The following is an 11,331-nucleotide window of genomic DNA, read 5'->3' as shown; positions in this document are numbered from 1 at the left end:
TCCTCCTATTATTGTGTGAGGTCCAATGTGTGTTTTGAGCTTTAGTAAGGTTTCTTTTACGTATGTAGGTGCCCTTGTATTTGGGGCATAGATATTTAGGATTCAGAGTTCATCTTGGTGGATTTTTTCTTTGATGAATATGAAGTGTCCTTCCTTATCTTTTTTGATGAATTTTAGTTGAACATTGAATTTATTTCGTATTAGAATGGCTACTTCTTCTTGCTTCTTCTGACCATTTGCTTGGAATGTTGTTTTCCAGCCTTTCAGTCTGAGGTAGTGTCTGTCTTTGTCTCTGAGGTGTGTTTCCTGTAGGCAGCAGAATGCACGGTCCTCATTGCGTATCCAGTTCGTTAATCTATGTCTTTTTATTGGGGGGTTGAGGCCATTAATGTTGAGAGATATTAAGGAATAGTGATCATTGCTTTCTGTTATATTCATATTTGGATATGAGGTTATGTTTGTGTGCTTTTCTTCTCTTTGTTTTGTTGCCAAGACGGTTAGTTTCTTGCTTCTTCTAGGGTATAGCTTGCCTCCTTATGTTGGTCTTTACCATTTATTATCCTTTGTAGTGCTGGATTTGTAGAAAGATATTGTGTAAATTTGGGTTTGTCATGGAATATCTTGGTTTCTCCATCTATGTTAATTGAGAGTTTTGCAGGATACAGTAACCTGGGCTGGCATTTGTGTTCTCTTAGGGTCTGTATGACATCTGTCCAGGATTTTCTGGCTTTCATAGTTTCTGGCGAAAAGTCTCCTGTGATTCTGATAGGTCTGCCTTTATATGTTACTTGACCGTTTTCCCTTATTGCTTTTAATATTCATCCTTTATTTTGTGCGTTTGGTGTTTTGACTATTATGTGACAGGAGGTGTTTCTTTTTTGGTCAAATCTATTTGGAGTTCTGTAGGCTTGTTGTATGACTATGGGTATCTATTTTTTTTTTTTTTTTTGGTTAGGGAAGTTTTCTTCTATGATTTTGTTGAAGATATTTACTGGTCCTTTGAGCTGGGAGTCTTCACTCTCTTCTATACCTATTATCCTTAGGTTTTATCTTCTCATTGAGTCCTGGATTTCCTGTATGTTTTGGACCAGTAGCTTTTTCTGCTTTACATTATCTTTGACAGGTGAGTCAATGATTTCTATGGAATCTTCTGCTCCTGAGATTCTCTCTTCCATCTCTTGTATTCTGTTGGTGAAGCTCGTATCTACAGCTCCTTGTCTCTTCTTTTGCTTTTCTATATCCAGGGTTGTTTGTATGTGTTCTTTCTTGATTGCTTCTATTTCCATTTTTAATTCCTTCAATTGTTTGATTGTGTTTTCCTGGAATTCTTTCAGGGATTTTTGTGACTCCTCTCTATGGGCTTCTACTTGTTTATATTTTCCTGGAATTCTTTCAGGCATTTTTGCGATTCCTCTCTGTAGGCTTCTACTTGTTTATTAATGTTTTCCTGTGTTTCTCTAAGGGATTTCTTCACGTCTTTCTTGAAGTCCTCCAGCGTCATTGATCAAATATGATTGTGAAACTAGATCTTGCTTTTCTGGTGTGTTTGGATATTCCGTGTTTGCTTTGGTGGGAGAATTGGGCTCCGATGGTGCCATGTAGTTTTGATTTCTGTTGCCTGGGTTCCTGCGCTTGCCTCTCGCCATCAGATTATCTCTAGTGTTACTTTGTTCTGCTATTTCTGACAGTGGCTAGACTATCCTATAAGCCTGTGTGTCAGGAGTGCTGTAGACCTGTTTTCCTGTTTTCTTTCAGCCAGTTATGAGGACAGAGTGTTCTGCTTTCGGGCGTGTAGCTTTTCCTATCTACTGGTCTTCAGCTGTTCCTGTGGGCCTGTGTCTTGAGTTCACTAGGCAGGTCACTTGCAGCAGAAAAGTTGGTCTTACCTGTGGTTCCGATGCTCAAGTTTGCTTGTGGGGTGTTGCTTATGAGCTCCCCACGTGGGGAGCATTGAGGATGATCTGCGCGGCCCTTTCCGGGAGCTTCTGTGCACCAGGGTTCCAGATGGTGTTTGGTGTTTTCCTCTGGCATCATAAATGTGGGCAGAGTGCAGTCTCTTATGGTTTCCAGGCATGTCTGCCTCTCTGAAGGTTTAGCTCTCCCTCCCACGGGATTTGGGTGCAGAGAACTGTTTACCTGGTCGGTCCCTTCAGGTTCTGGCGGTGTCTCAGACGCAGCGGACCTGCTGCTCCTGGGTTGTTTTTTACTATTTTATTAACTTTTGAGAATATCTTTTTTCAGTTCTATCATATTTTTATTCATATACCACGATGACAATAGAACAGTGAAATTCATGATCATGTTAAAGGAATTTTTCTGAACTTTCAATGAATCAAAGTTTTCATAAAGCAATATATTAATAATGTTGCTTTTTATTGACATGCATTTATAGTATGAATTTCAAAAAAGCAAATATGCTAGGCCAGTTAAAATAATTGATAGGCAGTTATAGATCTTGAATAATTTACATTTTTATTGGATATTTCTTTATTTATATTTCAAATGTTACTCCCTTTCCAGGTTTCAAGACATAAACCCCCTATCTCCTTCCCTTCCCCTTCTTCTATAAGGGTGTTTGCCTCCCCATCCTCCTCCTTACTGCTCCCCCAACATTCCCCTATGCTGGGTGTCCAACCTTGGCAGGACCAAGGGCTTCTCCATCCATTGGAGCCCAGCAAGACCATCCTCTGCTACATATGCAGTTGGCCAGTCCATGTATACTTTTTGAGTAGTGGTTTAGTCACTGGAAGATCTGGTTGGTTGATATTGTTGTTTTTAAGGGCTTGCAAGCCCCTACAGCTCTTTCAATCCTTTCTCTAATTCTTCCAACAGGGATCTTGTTCTCAGTTCAGTGGATTTCTGTTAGCATTCGCCTCTGTATTTGACATGTTCTGGCTGTGTCTCTCAGGAGAGATCTATATCCAGTTCCTGTCAGCATGCACTTCTTAGCTTCATCAATCTTATCTAATTTTGGTGGGTGTATATATATGGGCCACATGTGGGGCAGGCTCACAATGGCCATTCCTTCAGTCTCTGCTCTAAATTTTGTCTCCATATTCCCTCCTATGAATATTTTTGTTCCCCCTCTTAAGAATGAGTGAAGCATCCACATTATGATCATCCTTCTTCTTGAGTTCATGTGGTCTGTGGATTGTATCTTGGGTAATTCGAACTTTTGGGCTAATATCCACTTATCAGTGAGTGCATACCATGTTTGTTTTCCTGTGATCCTCACTCAGGATGATATTTTCTATTTCATTCCATTTGCCTATGTATTTCATGAAGTCATTATTTATGATAGCTGAGTAGTACTCCATTGTGTAGATGTACCACAGAGCATGTTTTGGTCATATTCACCCTGTCCTCCAAATCTTTCTAGCGATACCCTCTCTTCCCTATCCACCTAACTTTGTGCTCTTTTTTCCAATAAAATCTAATTTGTGCCCCCCAATATAATCATGGATGTACGGCCTTCTACTGCAACATGGTCAACTTACCACGGTTAGTCCTAATAGAGAAAGTTTCCTCTCTCGGAGGCTATCAATTGCCTTAAGATCCTCTGCTGGGAATTGGACTTCCTGCCATCTCCCCTCTCAGCTGGCATTTGGTCTTACTTGATTTTGAGTAGGACTTGTGCATGCTGCCACAATTAGTGTGAATTCATGTGTACAGCTCCCACTGGCTCTTGCAGTCTTTCTTCCAAATACTGGATCTCAATGTGGATATCTGCTAATATGTTTTTCAGATTATGAATATGTGCACTCCTGACTTCATTATCTTCAGTAAGCTTGCCCTAATCAGTGTTTATTGCCATGGTGCTATGTATCCTTCTTCTGGCCCAGTATGTGTGTTTATGAGTGATTGACTTGTATGTATAAAAATTAATAACTGCGGTTTCATCTTTCAAATGACTGCAACCTAAGACTGCTCCCCTTCAGAGACTTCCAACCTAGTCCTGCTAACCCACCTTCTCCTGCTGAATCTAAGAAATATATGAAGGTTTTGGGTCATTGTACAGTTTTTGCCATTCTTGAATAAGTGATCAGGCCCACTATATCTCAGATTTTCTGTTCCGAGTATATTTGAGTCTGTCCTTTATTCCCTACTTCATCACATCAGTCAGATTTTCAGAATCAAACCATGTTGGGCATGGTGATTCATGGTAATCCATGCCAACTTTGTCACAGTAAAAAAGAGTAAAGACTATTGACAACCAACAACTCAAATATAAAGCAAGAATAAGAACTTCTATATCTCTTAGAAACTATCCAGCTATCCTTCTAGCAGGTACCACCTATGGCAAGGTTCCCCAGAACATCCCTGATGCTCCTAAAGAAACAGGCTAGTAGAGAGCCATGGAGATTCCTCAAGACTTATCACTTTTTCCTCAACATATAGATAATATAAACTCAAAGTATGTTCCCCAAGAGGAAGAACAAGGTAGCAAGAAAAGAATATAATTAGAACTCTGGCCATCCTCATTCTCTTTTGTTCATTGAACCAATCCAGGAAAATGGAAGTTATTCAAGTGGGGAGTGTCAAATAAGCTTGGCTCATATGATTTTGATTTGAGCAGGACACATGCTGCCACAATTAGTGTGTGTTCTTGTGTGTAGCCAATTTCAAGTGTATTTTGGTGTTTGTACATAACTTCACTGGCTGGATAGAATCTTTGCACACTATAACTGAAAAGGACACTGAAGTGATAAAGGCCTTGGGCAAATAGGTCCAGTGCTTGGTATCCTTCATTCATTTAAGAGTGATAATTGACCTTCCTAAATTTTACAGGTAATCCAGTTTATATCTAGGTCCCTATGAAGAAAATATTACCTGGACTCTACTTAACAAACATTAGGGAAAGTTGAAGAGATGAGCAAAACTATTAAACAGATTCTAATAAAACATTGTGAAGGTAACTCTGACAAAAATAAAAAAAAATGATTACTTATAACATCTAAAATCTAACACCAAGCTCATTCCCTATAAGGTGCTGTATAGAAGACCCTTACACTAGATTTCATCAGATAACTCAGTACATAATAAATACAAGTCAAGAAGCCCTAGAAGGATGGGGACTGTGCTATGCCCAGTCTGGAGGGTGGAGCTACAAAGGATGTGGACCGAGAGGATTGGGTTCTCCTTAAAACCAGGAAAGGACACATTTTGGTCTCAATGGGCAGATATTAGTGGGTACTTTTGAGCATTTCCATGGCTCTGAAACTTCTGGGAGTCAACAGTAGGTTTCCTATCTTCTAAGGATTAAGACAAGGATTTCAAATGAGGAAATCTTACCTGAATATCCAGGGAAATATACCTGTGAGCTGATGGAAGTTTTCTAACTTCTATATAAAAATCAAATTTTAGTGATACCCTGCTGACTGTTGACTCAGGTTTTCTGAATCATGTCTACTCTGACTCTTCCTGCCTCTAGTAATTCTAACCACAAATGCTGCATTAGAGATTTCCTGCACCTGAAAATATTCAAATTCTTTGTCCTACATTATTCTTCCTTCTTCTTTCTACAGGAGTAAAACATCTATCCACTAGTTCCTATTTTAAACAAAGTGACTGATTTCACCAAATCTTATGATTGCTGTATTTGCTCTAAATTACAATAACTACATCAACTTTCCAAACTTGAATACTGACCATTCAGGACACATATTTGAAGTGGATGGGGACATACGTTTTCTTGAGAAAGAGGGTCTTTTTCTTAATTTAATGGAACTAGACCATTCATAGGAATGAGAATGGTCTCCTTGTGTGATTTTAGTGTGTGTCGAAGGAAAATAATAACCACACTGACAACTAGAAGGTGACAATAACTCAGACTGTAAATACTGTAAAATAACCAAGTTTCATCTTTGCTTTATAAAATGATTTTTCCTAATTATTTTCCTTATAATGCTTATGGTTCTGTTCCAAGTTCTCTATATTGAAAAATTAGCAATGAAAGACATACGAGTACTTCCCCACTTTATTGATATATACATTTAAGCAAATTTTTACAAACTACTGTTTGTGATTAGTTTTCAACACTTCTATATAACTCATTCTTTATATTCATTTTACTACATCACCAGCATCCAGATTTAATAAAAGAATATTATGTCTCTCATAAAAGCTTGAAGTTAAAATATGCCTTCTCATTAAATAAATGTACTTTACTTCAATTTCTAAAATAAAAAAACCTTGCAATAATATTCTTAAAGACTCATAATGTTTTTAGGTTTTGAGACTGTAATATACCATAAGATTTTCCTTTCCCTTTCTTCCCTTCAGATTCTCCTATATGCATAACTAGTTGTCACTGAAAAACCAATATTCCATAGGAAAGATCACTTCTCCTACTTCCAAGTTTCTTCAGTTGGATATATTTATTGTAGAGGTGAGTACTTGTATGCTCATATTTGAAAAACAAGCACTGCATTATTAGTATTTGGTAGTGAAAATATATCAGTGTAATATATTTTTCATTATAATTTAACTACATAGTTTTGTTCTTTTTTTCTATTTATTTATTTACATATTTATTATTACACTCTTGATTTTATTCCCCTCCCCAACTACCCCCTGCACCCCATACCTCCTCCCTGCACCCTGCATTCCTAATACTGTCTCCACAAGGATGCCCCCACCCCATCAACTCCACCAGACCTCTAAACTTCCTAGGACCTCAAGTCTCTTGAGGATTAGGTGCATATTCTCTGACTAAACCCAGATGTGGAAGTCCTCTGCTATATATCTGTTGGAGGCATCATCTCAGCTGGTGTATGCTGCCAGGTTGGTAATCAAGTATCTAAGATCTCAGGGGTCCAGGTTAATTGAAATGGCTTGTCCTCCTACAGGGTTGCCATCCTACTTACCTTCCTCCAGCTTTTCCCTAATTCAACCAGAGGGATCAGTTCATTAGTTGGGTGCACATATCTGCATCTGACTCATTTTTGCTTTTTGGGTCTTTTGGAGAGCAGTCATGTTAGATCTCTTTTTGTGAACACCCCATAGCTTCAGTGATGGTGTCAGCTCTTGAGGTCTCCCCTTGAGCTGGAAACCACTTTGGGCCTGGCACTGGACCTTCCTTTCCTTAGACTCTTCTCCATTTCCATCCCTACATTTCTTTCAGACAGGAAGAATTATGGGTCTGAGTTTTGGCTGTGGGATAGCAACCCCATCCCTCACTTGATACCCTGTCTTTTTGCTGGAGTTCCCTCTCCCCACTGTATGGCCTTTCACCTAGGTTCCCCCACTTTGAGTCTTAGAAGTCTCTCACTTCCCAGGTCTTTGGTACATTCTAGAGGGTCTTCCCAACCTCCTTCTATCCAAGGTCACCTGTTTCCATTCTTTCTGCCATCCCTCAGGCCTTCAGTCCTTTTCCCCAACCCAGTACGAGATCATGTTCCCTTCTCCTCCCACCCTTATCCTCTTTCCCTTTCCTATCCCCTTTTCCCTCCCCCCAACCATTATGGCTGCTTTCTTCTTCCTTCCAAGTGGAACTAAGGTGTCCTCACTTGGGCCCTTCAGATTGTTGAACTTTTTGAGTTCTATGGACTGTATCTTGTGTATTCTGTACCTTTTCTTGGTTAATATCCAGTTATTGGTGAGAACATACTGTGCATGTATTTTTGGGTCTGAGTTACCTTTCTCAGGATGACATTTTCTAGTTGCATCCATTTGCCTACAAAACTCATATAGTTTCATTCTTTAGCTTACTTTAATTTTTAGATTCATGGATAATACAACTAACCACATTTTTCATATTTTAAAGCTGTGAAAAGATATAGGAAGAGATATGAAAAAATCCATAGGAGGTGTTGAAAGAGTTCATGAGACTATCCTTTCCATTGAACACCTTCTAGATAGTCATTTAAGACCAGAAAAACAGGCCTAAATAAACCTAGTATGATTTGGATCAAGCAAATGATCTAATATTCAGATCTATGGATGCCATATGTGTCATAAGAAATATTTATGAAAATTTAAGAATATATTCATTTACCAACAGAAAAGTGACTTGATGGGAATTATAAACATTCTTAAATTCAAAGATCCTTAAACTATTCTAAGAATGTTTTGGCATGAGACTGAAGAGTAAAAATAAAAATGGATCGACAGCTATAGGTTCGCTTGCATTCCCACTCCCGCACTTATCCTTAGGAACCATAAGTTCCGGCTGTTTCCCTACTAGCTGCTTTCACTCACTGTCCTTTTGACAGGTTCTTGCCATGCCTGAAACACAAATCGCAATGCATGAGCCATTCTAGCATGGCAACACACCATGCTAGACCCAGGCATTCTATAGCCTAGCATGGCTTCCAGAACTAAAACAGGTTGTCTGTCTGCCCACTGGGAATTTGACACATCCCCTGTATCCCAGTAAAATCAAAGCTCTAGAAATTTGTAATTTAAAAATTAGATTTATATGTTAAATTCTCAATCTATAATACATATACACAATAAACTTACAACCAATTGATAAAGGTATAAAGTGCCCGCCTATATATGACAAATTTGCCTACAGAAATCCATCCCAGCTAGCTTGGCAATTCAAGACCACCTGGATCTGGGTCATCCTTCTCAATCTCCATTCTGATACTCCCACTCCTCCTCCCCCTCCTCTTCCTCCTCTTCTTCCTCCTCCTCCTCCATGTCCTCCTCCTACTCCTCCTCCTCCATGTTCTCCTCCTCCTTCCTCTCTCTCTCTCTCTCTCTCTCTCTCTCTCTCTCTCTCCACCCTCCCCCAGACTATCACCCCCACCTACCCTATCCTTCCTTCTCATCCAATGATAGGCTTCACCTTATCCTTGACCTGCCTTGCTGCATAATGACATCATCTTATAATTTCCGAGCATCAAAACTAATGTATTCAGCTTCATTTTGAGAATATCCTTGTTTATCTTACCCTGAGGGAATATGACTTAGGGAACCTTTATTGTTTATTCATTATTTTATTATTTATTTATTTATTTATTTATTTAATGTATCTAAGTGATTTGCCTACATGAATGCCTCTGCACCACATATGTAAATGGTTCTGTTGGAGGCAAGAAGAGGGAACCAAAACTTTTGAAACTGGAGGAACAGATATTACTGACCCACTATGTGGGTGCGGGGAACTGAATTCAGTCCATCTGCAAGAGCAACAAGTGTTTTTAATTGCTGAGCTAAACTGATTAGGTTATTAATCTCTCAATTCCTTCTACCAATTTCATCAAAATTACTTCAAATTGCTTTCTTAAGAATCTCTGAAACAGAGCTTCTGGTTTCCGCTGGTGTCCAGAGCTGACCCTGTGCCTTAGCTCTTTGTTTCATTGGGAGAGAGAGCTGGATACTCAAAAGTGTTGACACACTCAAGAGCTCAGGTGAAACCACCATTGCTGCTCACCTTCCTGACCCAAGAGGAACCCAACTGAAGCCTTCAGGACACAGGAACTAAAGGACAATCTGGGACAGGATTTTTTGGGTTTCTGTCTGTGCCCTGAGCTGACCCTGTGCCAGAGCTCTCAGTACCCAGATCGCCAAGGAAGAGAGCTAGTCTTACAGTAGTCCTGGTACATAGGCTTACAGGAGGATCAAACTACCATCAGAAGCAGTGAGACCAGATAACCCCAGAGATAAACGGATGGCAAGAGGCAAGGGCAAGAACCTAAGCAACAAAAACCAAGGCCACTTGGCATCATCAGGACCCAAACAGCAAATAATGAATATCCCAATATACCAGAACGGTGAGATTTGGAATTAAAATCACAACTTGTGATAATGTTATAGGACTTTAAGAAGGACATAAATAGCTCCCTGAAAGAAATACAGGACAACATAGCTAAACAGGTAGAAACCATTAAGAGGAAACTCAAAACTCAAAAAAATAACTACAAGAAAACACATTCAAACAAGTGAAGGAATTGAATGAAACCATCGAGGGTCTAAATATGGAAATATAAACAGTAAAGAAATCACAAAAGGAGACAACCCTGGAGATAGAAAATCTAGAAAAGAGATCAGGAGTCATAGATGTAAGAATTACCAACAGAATACAAGTGATTAAAGAGAGAATCTCAAGGGCAGAAGATACCATAATAAATATTGACACAACCATCAAAGAGATTGTAAAACAGAAAAAGCTCCTAACCCAAAACATCAAGGAAGTCCAGGACACAATGAGAGCCAGAAGACCCTGGGCACAGATCATACAGACTGTAAAAGAAAACAAATGCCAGCTAGACTACTATATCTAGCAAACTCTCCATTAACATAGATGGCAAAAACAAGATAATTCATGACAAAAACAAATCTCTGCAATATCTTTTCACAAATCCATCCTAACAAAGAAAAATTGTTGGTAAACTCCAATACAAGGAGGGAAACAGTACTCTATAAAAAGCAAGAAACTAGTCTCCTTGCAACAAATCCAAAAGAAGATGGACACACAGCATAATTTCACTGTTAATAACAAAAATAATAGGAAACAATAATCCTTGGTCCTTAATATCTCTCAACATCAATGGACTCAGTTTTCCAATAAAAAGACATAGAATAACACACTGGAAAACCAACAAGATAGATAAATCCTTATCAAGGCTAACCAGAGGGTACAGAGAAAGTATCAAAATTAACAAAATCAGAAAATAGGGAACAGAATTTGAGGAAATTCAGAACATCATCAGATCCTACTAAAAGAGCCTCTAATCAACAAAACTAGAAAATCTGGATGAAATGAACAGTTTTCTAGACAGATACCAGGTACCAAAGTTAAATTAGGATCAGGTAAACCATCTAAACAGTCCCATAACCTTAAAGAAATAGGAACAGTCATTAAAATTATCCCCCAAAAATCTCAGGATGAGGATAGGTTTAGTGCAGAATTCTATTAGACCTTCATAGAAGACCTCACACTAATATTGTCCAAACTATTCCACGAAGTAGAAACAGAAGAGACACTACCCAATTTCTTCTATGAAGCCACAATTAAGCTTATACCTAAACCACATGAAGACCCAACAAAGAAAGAGAACTTCAGACTAATTTCTCTTTTGAATATTGATGAAAAAATACTCAATAAAATTCTTGCAAACTGTATCCAAGAATACATCAAAATGATGATCCATCATGATCAAGTAAGCTTCATTCCAGGGATGCAGGGATGTTTCAATCTATGTAAACCCATCAACATAATCAACTACAAAAACAACCTCAAAGAAAAAAATCACATGATCACCTCATTGGATAGCAGGAAAGCATTTGAGAGAATTCAATACCCCTTCATGTTATGTATGTATTCAATTTCTCCTCTTTTAAGTCATTACAGAAATTACACATGGCTTACCTCTTGCTTAA

This window comes from Rattus norvegicus, chromosome 7, assembly GCF_036323735.1.
Source record: "Rattus norvegicus strain BN/NHsdMcwi chromosome 7, GRCr8, whole genome shotgun sequence".
Lineage (NCBI taxonomy): Eukaryota > Metazoa > Chordata > Mammalia > Rodentia > Muridae > Rattus > Rattus norvegicus.
This window is presented reverse-complemented; position numbering follows the sequence as displayed.